Raw genomic sequence first — 13,333 nt, 5'->3', positions numbered from 1 at the left:
ATAATTTAGTAGTTACACACTACTCATTGATAAAAGAGTAGCCCAAGAGTTGGCGGTAGGTGGGGATGACTAGCTGCCTTCCCTCTGGTCTTACACTGCTAAATTAGGGGTGGCTATCGTTGGTAGTCCTCATGTACCTTTGCAAGAAATTCAAAGAATAAATAAGTAGAATTTGATTGTCACTCTGATAACATAGATAGGAAACGAATGCTTGTTGTATCATTCCTTGGATTCGTTGTCTAGTACACAATAATTTAGCAACACCCAGACTTGTTCGCTGTAGAAAATTGTAATTGATATACCTATCGTTTATTGAAAGCACATATCTGTCAGATGATGTTTTTGCAAAACTGTTTATTTTTCATACGTGTTTAGATATTTATTGGTAATGTTACACTTGCGCTTATCACATATTCTGATTATAAAATTTAATGAATTCAATTTTTTACGTCCTATGTACTTATATAATTACATATTTATGCTCGAATTTGGTTCTTACCTACAGAAGCATGTTTTATCAAGTATACCTCAATTTAATCACTATTTTGATTATCAGGGAGAAATGAGGTTATTGGTGGGCATTATAATTTATGTGTGTGCGCGCGCTAATCACGCACAACAACACGAGACTTGATGGTACGTGAGCTGCATCGTAAGTATAAGCTTTCACAGCCTCGATTTCTAATTTATGAGTTCAAAAATAGCTATAATAAAAAGATTTTTACTCATTTTTTTTTTTTTCCCCTTAATAGTGTACTTAGAAAGCCTATGCAAAACGCGAGTTTCCACTTCAACTCAAACAAAATCCTTTTCACAAAGAAAGACGAAGACTTAGAACAAACACAGTGGTATTGACAATAATTATATTGTTTTAGTACAATAAAACTTAACCTGCATTTATTTTTAGTTTTCCTCGTTGGGTTCTTTAAAATTATTCTCACCTATGCTCTTGAGTTAGAAAGCCTGATAAGTTATGTATTTTTTTCCACTTTTCTTCAGATAATATTGCTTTTCCCGCCGTTACACAGACTATTTGCTTCTTTCTACCTCCATTAAAGACAAAAACTTGCAATTTTCATTTTTCCATCAGTGTTTGTTTCATCTTATCGTTTTTGAACGAGTTTGTTTGTTTTTAGATTTCGCAAAAAGCTACGCGAGGGCTATCTGCGCTAGCCGTTCCTAATTTAGCAGTGTAAGACTAGAGGGAAGGCAGCTAATCATTATCACCCACTGCCAACTCTTAGGCTACTCTTTTACCAACGAATAGTGAAATCGACCGTCACATTATAACGCCCCCACGGCTGAAATGACGAGCATGTTTGATGCGACCATCAAATTACGAGTCGAACGCCTTAACGCCATGCCGTTTGTGTTTTTTTTTTAACGAGAGTCAATTTGCCAGATATTTATTTTAACATGTTTGCGCCACGAGTATTAAACCAACAATAACATCTATTACATTCCAAGTCACAAAACTTGAAAATTCCGTTAGCTTTACAAGCTAAATGAAATTTCACAAAGTCGAGGAAATGAAAATTGGTTGTTTAATTCATTCAGTAACGTTGACAGACTTGCCAGTTGAATATATACTCTTCAAATAAAGAAACGCAAAAGGCAAAATATGAGACAAATTGTTAACAAGTTTATTCCGGGTAGTTCTGTATGACATGTGTGAAACTTTGCACATTCACTGCTTAAGATCCAAAGTCTACAAAGGCGAAGTCCACGCTCACTAGGTGAAGTTTAACGTCACTCAACGTCAATAACGAGTATTCCCCCCCGTGAGCATCAATAACTGCTTAGCATCTCCTGCCCATGAAAGCGATGAGATGACGAATCACATCCTGTGGAATGGCTGTCCACTCAGCCTGCAAAGCTGCTGCAAGCTGAGGTAGAGTCTGTGGTTGAGGTTGTCGCCGTCGGTCCAACTCGTCTCAAAGATGTTCGATGGGGTTTAAATCTGGTGATCTGGAGGGCCAGGGAAGAACGTTGATGTTGTGGTGTCTCAAGAAGACAGTGGTGAGTCGGGCTGTGTGAGGACGGGCGTTGTCATGTTGAAAAACGTCGTTGACGTTCACCATGATAGGTTGCACATGGGGCCTAAGAATATCGTCGACGTATCGTTGAGCCGTAAGATTCCCTCGAATGTGCAAAAGGTCTGTTCTGGCATTGTAGTCGATGGCAGCCCACATCATGACGCTGCCACCACCAAATCTGTCAACATCCTACACACAGTTTGCTGCAAAACGTTCACCTCGGCGACGGTAAACACGGGTCTTTCCATCCTACCTACGAAGCATAAAACGTGATTCATCGCTGAACCAAACATGCCTCCATCGTCGATGAGGCTATACCCGATGTGCCCGAGTCCACTGCAGCCGTGCTTGACGATGTTGCTGGGGGAGGATGACGCCTCTGACTGGACGTCGAGGTCGGATTCCTGCATCTCGTAGACGGTTGCGTACGGTCTGATCGGAAATCCTACGTAGCCCTGGTATGGTTGAGGCAGTAGACGTCGCAGTGGTGGTCCTATCCCGAAGGTGACGTAACCGGATGTTGCGATCTTGTGCGAGCGTGGTCACACGAGGTCTGCCAGATCGTGGACGGTCACGAGTTGATCCATGTTGTTGGTGACGATTCCATAGTCTTGTGATGGTGCTTGGGTGGACATTCACAGCTCTGGCAACATCTGATCGAGATTCGCCTGCTTACAAGCGACCAATGGCGTTGTTGCGTTGTGCTTCAGTCAGTCTTGGCGTAACTGTATTGCGTGTCGGTGGCTTAACACTGAGCTATGGAAACCGAGAACCCGTCACTTTTATAGTGATTTTGCACATGTTGCACTTGCAGAACATGCAGATCTCTCAAACAAATTTATTGAACACGTATGCCTTTTATCAAAAAATCCGATGTTTTCCTCCGTTTTCAAAGTACACAACTTTTATTGTCATTTTAGTCTGACAATCAGTGCCTTAACACGTGTAACATCACATACTCTGAGCTTGTAACGTTATTACATATATTTCTCTTTAAAATAACAAAAATATCCTTTTTGCGTTTCTTGTTTTGAAGAGTATATGTTATTATATGCATTATTTTTCATGTCAAAGAACCGAATAAAATTATTATAATAGCAAGGCACAAGAATTAGTCGGATAGTTTATTCTTTAACTTGAAGTTGACGATCTAATATATTCATCATTTTTAGGACATCCAAGTACCAACTGATTATTTTAATTAATTCGAAGGTAAAGCAATAGGATGGTTGTTTATCTTGACTTCTCTGAGTTGAGCATTCATCACATTAACCAGTTCTTAGAAGAATGATTTTTAACCAACTCATCATTTTCACTAATTCAAATCTCATACAATTGGTTGGCTGGTTCATTTATTCTGCATCTTTCAATCGACGACATGTTATATCCATCAAAACACACTGACATGGGCAAGAAGTTAACCACCTAAATGCTAACTGGCCAGCTTTGTGTTCTTTATAATTGAGAGTTGATGAGCTGGTCATGTACTCTCCTGAGCAACTGAAACTTTTATAATGAGAATGTTTAATGAAACGACAGTGAATGTTAACATTTTTGTTGAGCTTCCTTTTCAGATATAAAACGTGTTGTTGTCAATCAATTTGCTAATATAAACAGTGCTTTAAGCACTTTTGTACATGTTCTATTTCAGTTGGCTTGAAGAAAACTGCCATTGACGAAAGGCCTCGTCGGCACTAGTAATAGCAGATTTAGTTACGTATTATTTTACACTCTTCTTTATTTTCACTCGCCAGGTGTTATTAACATTTTTTTTCTAACAGAACGTTATTGTTTTGGTTTATTTCATTGTGACAGTGTTTTTTTTTAAGACTTTGTTTATAAAATAATTGCCCAAACGTTTCGTATTTATTTCTAATACTGTTCAGAAAACAACGACAATACAAACTACTATTATTATGGGTAATGTAAGAGAACACCACAAGGGTCTCTACTATACATAAGCCAGCTTTAAAAATCCCTGAAGAGATCCATTGATTTATTCTTTTGTCTAAACGTTCACCATACAAACAAATAGAACGTGGTTTTGGTTTTAAAATTCGGGATTTATATTTATATAAACATTTTCATTCTTTTACACTACGCTAAAAATAGAATAGCATTACCTAAACCACAGGAAAAGAAGTTCTATTTCCTTCCGGTTTCTAAAACATAATTGACATTATTTTAATTACATATATATATATACACACATATATTAAACGAACAGCATTGTAATTAGCAGAGTTTCGGGAGATAACACAAAAAAAAGGCAGAAGGAAGAAATAGTGTAATCCATTAAGTAAGTGTTTATAATCAAGAAAATATAACCGTTCATACAGAATACTACTTCTACAAAGTTGCATGCGTATAATATAGTTTTAAAGGATTTTAAGCTCAAAGAAGCTTCGTTATCTGCACTTAGGATATAGTATTCAGGAGAGAACTTATTTCGCTTCGTAAAACGATTTTTTTTAAACGACAGAATATATTTCATTTTCCTCAAGTCAGCAGTAGTCCACCAGTTGCTCCTAAGTTTACAAGAGCTACGCTACAAAATAGCCAGAAAATCAGTTACGAGTTGAATAACATTTAGAAAGAAAATATGAAAGTAATTCTTGGGAGGTAAACTTGTCAACCAAATTGGAAAATATGTTAAAACAGCAGAAACACATTGCGTCGTAGTGTTATGAACCTAAGAATATTATTAATATTACGGTCCTGCTTTATTAACAGTAGAGTTCATATAATTTTATGGAATATTATTTAAATACCCTTGTTTAGTTCTTTAGTTTCATTCCCTTGACGTTGCGTTCTTTAGTTTCATTCTCTTGACATTGCGCGCAATTTAAGATTTCGTTCTTCTCGTTTTGTAGAAACGCTAACTTCTTTCACGTAATACATAATACATTGTGAAGTAAAATAAATCGTAAAATTGAAGAGAATGTGTTGGTTCTGTGTAAAGACTGCTTACAACAATCTGGTTTGCACTCATAATATGAAAAAAACACAATTTTGAATTATGCTAAAATGTATGTTTACTTAACACTATGGAAACGCTGAAAGATTTTTTGTGTTTTTACGTTGCACTGTTTAATAGGTTTGATGCACTTAACTCTAATCATATGCGGGGTCTTTCACCGAGAATTATGAGAGAACTTTAAAATAAAATAAAAACTTTCACGTCCTTATGTGGTATTTTGGAATTTTCTGGTAAAAGAGAGATTTACATGTTAGGAAAAAAATACCAAGAGTGACTTGTATTGGAGTGTCTCTTGTCACTAACCTATTTCGAAGCTTGTTTGAAATGTTGTTCCTGGATACATATACGTATTGATTGCTTCACAGTATTTTACACCCTCCACATTCTATTACATCATTAGTCTTTTTTTATTTTTATTAACCAGTCATAATACCGCTTGAACTATTACGTCTGATTGTCATTACACATCTGGACAGCATGTTCCTGAGACACATCATTAAATTACTGATATATCATCTTTTGTCGAGAGTACCAGAAACGCAAGAGTAAACGCTAGATATCCTGAGAAATGTGACTTTATACCACCACAAATCGACGTTATATCAGAAACTATGGTGATATTAAATAGACTGAGGTTTACGACACTGAAATGGAAAAAAATATATAACATTTTAAAATAATTATTTTGACGTGTTATCATTAATGATCAGTTATTGTAATATAGAATTCATTTCAAATACTAACTCAAAATGATTTCTTGTGTGAACTTTCAAGCGAGATAACTAAAAGTAAAGTGTACACCTTGTAGAACTCATGTGTCTCTTCATGGTTATTCAACTTTTAAAGTCAAGCCATTAATTCTACACTCATACGTGATCTTAATCACAACAGAGATGTAGTGAAAAAGAAGGAAACACTAAAACAAAGGAAAGGATGGTATGAAAAAACAACAACACTTCAAGACAGAATTAAACCAAGTACAGAACATATTCTTCACATATTACAAGTGTTGAACATACATGCGATTTTTACCAGTAGGTGGAAACGTTCATAATTTTTAACAGTTCTTTCAGTGAAATAAAGAATGAACACGAAAAAGTAAATTTTATAAGTATATGATTCTAATATTTAAAGATATATAAAGTTACACTAGCTACACCTGTAATTTGTTGTTAACTTTTTAAACATATAGTTACACTTAGCCGCATCTATATATTATAGTTGCTTTTATGTAGTTACAACTTAAAGCAGCTATAATATAGAGATGAATCTACAACCAGTTTCATTCCTAGATTATTGTTGTTTTCAGATATATAATTAAAGCTAGCTACATTTTCAAATTATCTTCAGATAATTACAGCTAGCTGTATTTCTAAAATATTGTTATCTTCAGATAATTACAGCTAGCTGTATTTCTAGATTATTGTTATCCTCAGATAATTACAGCTAGCTGCATCTCTAAGTTATTGTTATTTTAAGATAATTTCAGATAGTTGTATCTCTATATTATTATTATTATTTTCAAATAGTTGCAGCTAGCTATATCTATAGATTATTATTTTGGTCAGGTTATTACAGCTAGATGCATTTGTAAATTATTATGTTTTTTCAAATAATTCCAACAAGCTGTATCTCTAGATTATTATCTTCAGATAATTACAGGTAGCTGCACCTCTAGATTATTGTTATTTTCAAATAGTTTCAGCTAGCTGGATGTATAGATTATTACATCTAGGTGCATTTGTAAATTATTGTGTTTTTTTTTCAGATAATTCCTACTAGCTGTATCTGTAGATCATTGTTTTTTTAGATAATTACAAATACCTGCATTTCGAAATTATTGTTGTTTTTCAAATAATTACAGCTAGCTTCATTTGTATGTTAACTGTTGTTTTAAGAAAACTGTTGTCGAAAATGTTTTTAAAACTTGTTTCATATATGTATGTTCATTTATATACTTACATTTATTACTTACCAGATGTTATGTTTATAATTGTGATCGAACTGCTTTCTGCTCAAAAGACACTTTCTATGTAAATCACTGTAGGGAATTATTTTCTTGTAGGCTTAGTAGTTGAAATCTGCATATTCATTGTCATAGCTTGAAGCTTTATTGTACGGATACTTCTGTAGGAGCAAAGCTGTATTACACGTAAGATTTAGCAAGTTTAGTTTTTAGTATCATGGTTATGTATTTCCAATATTGAATCGTATCTTTTAAAACTGATATCAATATTTTTTTATAAGAGTTCCAAACATTTTCATTCGAGAAGCGAGAGGTAATATTACTTCAACCAAGAGTTAAAAGGGAAGAAACAAATTCAGTCCAGTTAAAATTGTTAGGGTAGATGATTTTATTGAACTTAAGAAAAAGAAGAAACTTAAAAAAAAACAAATAGGGGGAGCTAGTGAGAACACAGTTTGTAAAATGAGAAAGAAGAATGGAGTTAGAAATGGTTAAGGGAAAAATTATAAAATAAAACGAGAACTGATAATATTCGTCTTATGAAGAAAAAGTCGTTTTAATACTTTAATATTCCTTGTATTCTTTCTCTTTAGTTGTATATAGTCGCTGTTTTATTTATTTTCTAAACCCTAAGATTCGTTAGCTTATTCTGTGCTTTTACAATTTTTAGCTAAAATAATGAAAGAAGGATTTACTCATCTTTTAAATCATGGATTTGTTACAAATTTAACACAAGCTTGTGGCAAAAGCATGTAACATTTCCCAGCAAAAAAATAAATAAATTCTGAAGGTCTGTAAAGAATCATTAAGTTAATGTAATGCCAAAACAAAATCCAAAATATGTTGCTCAGTTAATCCGGTGAGCGAAAATATAGAGATGTATCAAAATCCACTAGTCGAAGAAAATTTAACGCAATAAAAAAAAACGTTCCAAATTTCTGTAAACGGCAATTACGATTTTAAAACATTATTTGTGGGCCCGGCATGGCCAGGTGGGTTAAGGCGTGCGACTCGTAATCTGAGGGTAAGGGTTCGCATCCCTGTCGCACCAAACATGTACGCCTTTTCAGCCGTGATGGTCAATCCCACTATTCGTTGGTAAAAGAGTAGCCCAAAATTGGCGGTGGGTGGTGATGACTAGCTGCCTTCCCTCTAGCCTTACATTGCTAAATTACGGACGGCTAGTGCAGGTAGCCCTCGAGTAGCTTTGCGCGAAATTAAAAAAACAAACAAACAATTATTTGCGATTACAAGTTTGTATATCATTAATTCAAGATGAAGTAAATTTGTGTAATTCTATTTCTTCTTAGTTGTTTTGACACAGGAACAAAAAATCGCAAACTCCCTTTTGAGATTACTATGAGCAACAATCATGTACAAGTTTTCTTAATCATAGTTAATTACTAAATAGTGGATAACGAAAAATAATAATTTATTATATTTCTAACATTGTCTCTTGGTGTTTCGAACAAATGTAGAGCTTGTTAAGTTAGTTCTTTAGTGTCATTTGGAGGCTCGAAAAATGTTACTAGACGTAATCATGAATGTATTTTTATAATTGTTCTGTTTCTCTAAGTACAAACTTCAGTCTGAAATCAGTTGTTTTGTTGTATTATCCATTTATTGGCATGGTTCAATTAACCATTAGTTACTAACTGCTCATTGTGTCTCTTGTTGATCAGTAAAAGACAAACTTCTCTCTTGTGGACAAATGAAATGCTTACATTAGTAAAACTTAGATGTATAAAATATTGTAACTGAATAATATTGAATAAACGAAGCCTTGGCTTCAAAAGAAGGAAAAACATCCACTTTTCCTTCTGTAATTAAACTCATCTCAATTACTCTATTTAGTGAAGTATTTCACGCCTTTGTTTTTTACTTGATTCACTATTAACGTTTCACATTCTATAACCACCCAAACCCACGACCTCGCAGATCTCGGAACTCACTGTATTTTTACTCCTGTAATGTATGGTAAAGACAGGTTGAACAAGTTGGCACGTTAAATGTTTGTTTGTTTTTGAATTTCGCGCAAAACTACACGAGGGATATCTGCGCTAGCCGTCCCTAATTTAGCAGTGTAAGACTAAGGGGAAGGCAGCTAGTCATCACCACCCACTACCAACTCTTCGGCTACTCGTTTACCAATTAATAGTGGAATTGACCGTAATATTACATCGTCTCCAAGACTGAAAGAGCCAGCATGTTTGGTGTGATGGGGATTCGAACTCGCGACTCTTAGATTACGAGTCGAATGCCTTAACCACTTGGCGATGCCAGGCCTAGTTTTGAGTTAAAAAGAAGAGAACCAGTAAACAGCACCAGCTCCCAACCGTTGGGCTACGTTTGTATTGAATAGTGGAATTTACCCTCACAGGATACCAACGGCTCGAAAATACGTTAAATATCCTAGAATGAGAAGACATGCAGATAATTTACAAATGTATATTTGAAAATATCGAATTGCGTTATTTAATCTTAGAATAAATTGAAAATACGAAATTATCAATTGACATTAAAATTGACAGCTTTCAAAACACAAATTAACTAAAATCATTTTATACCACGAAAGTATTTATAAAATTATGTTTATCAATGTGTGTGTGCTTTTCACTTAATTTGTGTTTTAAAAACCTGCAAACCTCAGTCACTCGTACGTAGCCCAATCTCTTCTATAACTTTATTAAGTTTTCAACTGTTTGGTAATAAGGTAATAATAGAAAGATAGCAAAGAAGAAATGAAGAATTCTAAAGTGCATATATATTTAAAAGAAGGTAAAGAGAGAAAGGTAAGGTGTTTAAAGAGAATAATTATGTTAACCTGTTCAAAATGGATGAATATATATGTTCAGGTGATCGAAGCTACAAGGGGAAGCTGAATGCAAGTATTTTGGTTTATTTGTGTGAAACGTTTGTTTATGATACTTAATTACCCTAATAATTTGTTACAGAAACGAATATCCATTTGCTTATTAATATATATTATTTTGTACCTATTTGTCATGTATGTTAAAGTAGTCATTGTTTCCTTGTTACTAGTTGAACGTTTCTTTTATTACTTTATCGTACATACATGTTACTAGTTGAACGTTTCTTTTATTACCTTATCGTACATACATGTGACTAGTTGAACGTTTTTTTTATTACCTTATCGTACATACATGTTACTAGTTGAACGTTTTTTTTATTACCTTATCGTACATACATGTGACTAGTTGAACGTTTTTTTATTACCTTATCGTACATACATGTGACTAGTTGAACGTTTTTTTTATTACCTTATCGTACATACATGTGACTAGTTGAACGTTTCTTTTATTACCTTATCGTACATACATGTTACTAGTTGAACGTTTCTTTCATTACCTTATCGTCTCGTACATGTTTAGAGTATACTCACCACTGAACTGCATTACTTATGCAAAAACAGAATTAGAAAAAATAACGTATTATTCTGTATTAGATAAATATCTCTTAATTGTCTGTCGCTGAATTTCATAGGAACTGAATCATTTTGAAGCAAAAATATATTTATAAAACTGATTACTGGTTTTAAAGGGATAAAGGTACCGAAAATACAGGCCTATCTTAAATTCAAACAATAAAAATATGAACCTATCTGAAAGCCAAACAATAAAAATACAGACTTATCTTACAATCAAACAATACAAAAATACAGGCCTATCTTAAAGTAAAACAATAAATATAAAGACTCATCTTAAAGTCAAACAATAAAAATACAGACTTATCTTAAAGTCAAACAATATAGATTCAGTTTCTTCTGCAGCAGTTTCTGCTTCTCATTTTGAGACATAGATATAAAAAATAAAGCAAGGAACAGATTTGAGTCAATGAACTTCATAGATCCTTACTAATTCTTAACGAAGCAGCAAAATCAAAGGACGACACGTAGTACAAAACTAATTACAAGGGCAGTAATTCATAGATATTTTACTCAGACGTTTATTATTACAGCCTGTCAATCATGCACCAAATAAGACTCATTCTTTGTGTAAAAGACCAGATATGAACATTAAGATATGCTATTCCCAAGCATAGAATTATAGCAACGAAGAAAAGAAAATCCTATAGTGTACCTCGGCGGTGGGTCCTTTTGTAAGTACAGGGAAGTGCGATAGCCAATTAAAACAATGTATCATAAATTACTTGGGTTGTCTTACTAAAGTTAAACTCCATTTTTGAAATATGGTTTAATTATTCTTAAAGAGGACCATTCTAATTTTTGTTTCTTTTAAAGGACGTCGATATTACAATTGTTAAAACGGAGCTTCTACCAAGAAAGGTCTTCAACTTGTTATTAAAACCAAATATTTCATTAGCAGCGATAGATCTAAGGAATAAGTTCAAGTTTAAACAACCAAAAATCTGTTTAATATCAAGCAGAGCATAAACTATATATTAACAGACGAGGTATTAGCAGCTCTGTTAAATTTTAGGCCGTCTACTAAATTTAGATTCGCCACCGTTTCGGAAACATCTTTTGAATAAATAATTTAATATATTTAATCTTTGCTTTATAAAAACATTTAAGGGAAACGCTGAATAAATATTTGATTTAAAGTTATAATTTATTGTAGGAGAAAGTAAGTTTGTTATGCACTAACGTAAATGTAACAAACATATGAGACGTAAGCACATGTATCGTATACACAACGAATTTTGACTTTAAATCGTGAATACGTGAACTCTAAACTTTCGCAACTAAATACATAGAACCAAACTTACTTTACGTCGATTGGTGGAGCAAACCGAAACCCCATAGTTCTTGTATTTTTATCATGAAGATGAATCACAGCGAGCCCTACAAAACTGAACTACAAGCAACACAACAAACACATCTTCTTTCTTCATGAATATGTGTTTGTTGTGTTGCTTGTAGTTTAGTTTTGTGGGGTTCAGTGTGATTCATCTTCATAAAGAAACGTTTGTTGTGTTGCTTGTAGTTTAGTTTTGTGGGGTTCAGTGTGATTCATCTTCATAAAGAAACGTTTGTTGTGTTGCTTGTAGTTTAGTTTTGTGGGGTTCAGTGTGATTCATCTTCATGAAGAAAGGTTTGTTGTGTTGCTTGTAGTTTAGTTTTTCTGGGATACATCATGACTCATAATGTATTTTATTTTTCCTACTTTGTTAGGTAGAACAGACTTCATATAAATAGGAACTTCCTCCTTATTTGATTAAGACATCCACCTTGCACCTTTTTCTGGCACAAAAATTAAATTTTTATATACATTATTTTAAAATAATGATAATTATTTTATCATTAGAATGTAAATTTTAATGAATTCCACATAAGATAATTCCACAGAAGTATAAATCACACATTGTACACTATCGTACATTAATTAATGAGAAAATTTCATAACCCAGCTCTCACTTGCAGAGTCGTAATAGAAGTACGTTATTACGCAGTGTAAACTAACACTTCATAAATGGTTATTCTTATGAATAGTTAATTAAATTGTATACTGATATAACCTGTCTATATATATTTTTTATCATTTCCAGAAATAACATTTTACATAAAATGTTACAGTATATAGTTTCCATACTTAGAATCACTACTCACAACATAGATGCTGGTGTTGAGTTTACACTTAATCAAAATATGTACGTCCTAACTTTAGATTTTTTTCCATGAAATTAAGATGAATAGATTTATAACTTTAGAAATAAATACGTTAACCCTAAAATAATTCATTCATAATTATTCTTACCTTTAACATGTAAAAATATTAAGTTTGCAAGTCAGATATCTTCAGTTGTCATAGAACACGTAAAACTGCAAAACAAAGAAAAGAGAAACGAACTCTTTAAAACTAAAATTAAAACTTTTAGTAGATTCTTTTTACCTTAATCTACTGGACAATACTTAACCACATCGAAACTGCAGGTTAAAATTATCTTGTTATGTTTCCATGGATAACAACATACTGGTAAGCCCATTAACATACAAAATATATTGCAATACTTTTATATTCGGTTTTCAACTACAGTCTTTGTTAAATGAAACGCCTCAATGTTTCAAACATTTTAGCTGGGTGAAGAATACACATATATATGTGTGGATAAAAACTGCTAGTTTTCTAAGGAGCTTAGAAAAGGATATATTAAGCTTTTGCCATTTCTGCTTGGAGCGAAATAGAAAAGATAAAATCTTACGGTTGTGACACGCGGAAAACCTTCCACATAATTTCTAACATAAAATTTTGATTTCTCATGTTCTATAACTCAACTATCAAAGCTCTGTGATGAAATATTAAGGTTCGATCGGAAAACTCTTTGAAAGAAGAAGTGGTTCCCTCTAGCATGCTGACATAAACGTTAAAT

General features: G+C 33.2%; 1 protein-coding gene across 1 annotated transcript in view; it reads right to left on the bottom strand.

Moving 5' to 3' along the window:
• Positions 1–13,333, bottom strand: part of LOC143232890 (plexin-B-like) — a 227,516-nt gene that overhangs the window by 175,860 nt on the left and 38,323 nt on the right. Inside the window, exon 3 of the mRNA XM_076468909.1 lies at positions 12,721–12,785. The gene's annotated coding sequence lies outside the window, so the exon portion shown is untranslated. The remainder of the gene's footprint in view (positions 1–12,720; positions 12,786–13,333) is intronic.

Source organism: Tachypleus tridentatus, chromosome 11 (assembly GCF_004210375.1).
Source record: "Tachypleus tridentatus isolate NWPU-2018 chromosome 11, ASM421037v1, whole genome shotgun sequence".
NCBI classification, from domain to species: domain Eukaryota; kingdom Metazoa; phylum Arthropoda; class Merostomata; order Xiphosura; family Limulidae; genus Tachypleus; species Tachypleus tridentatus.
The sequence above is the reverse complement of the archived record's forward strand: the minus strand, read 5'-3'. Positions and strand labels throughout refer to the sequence as shown.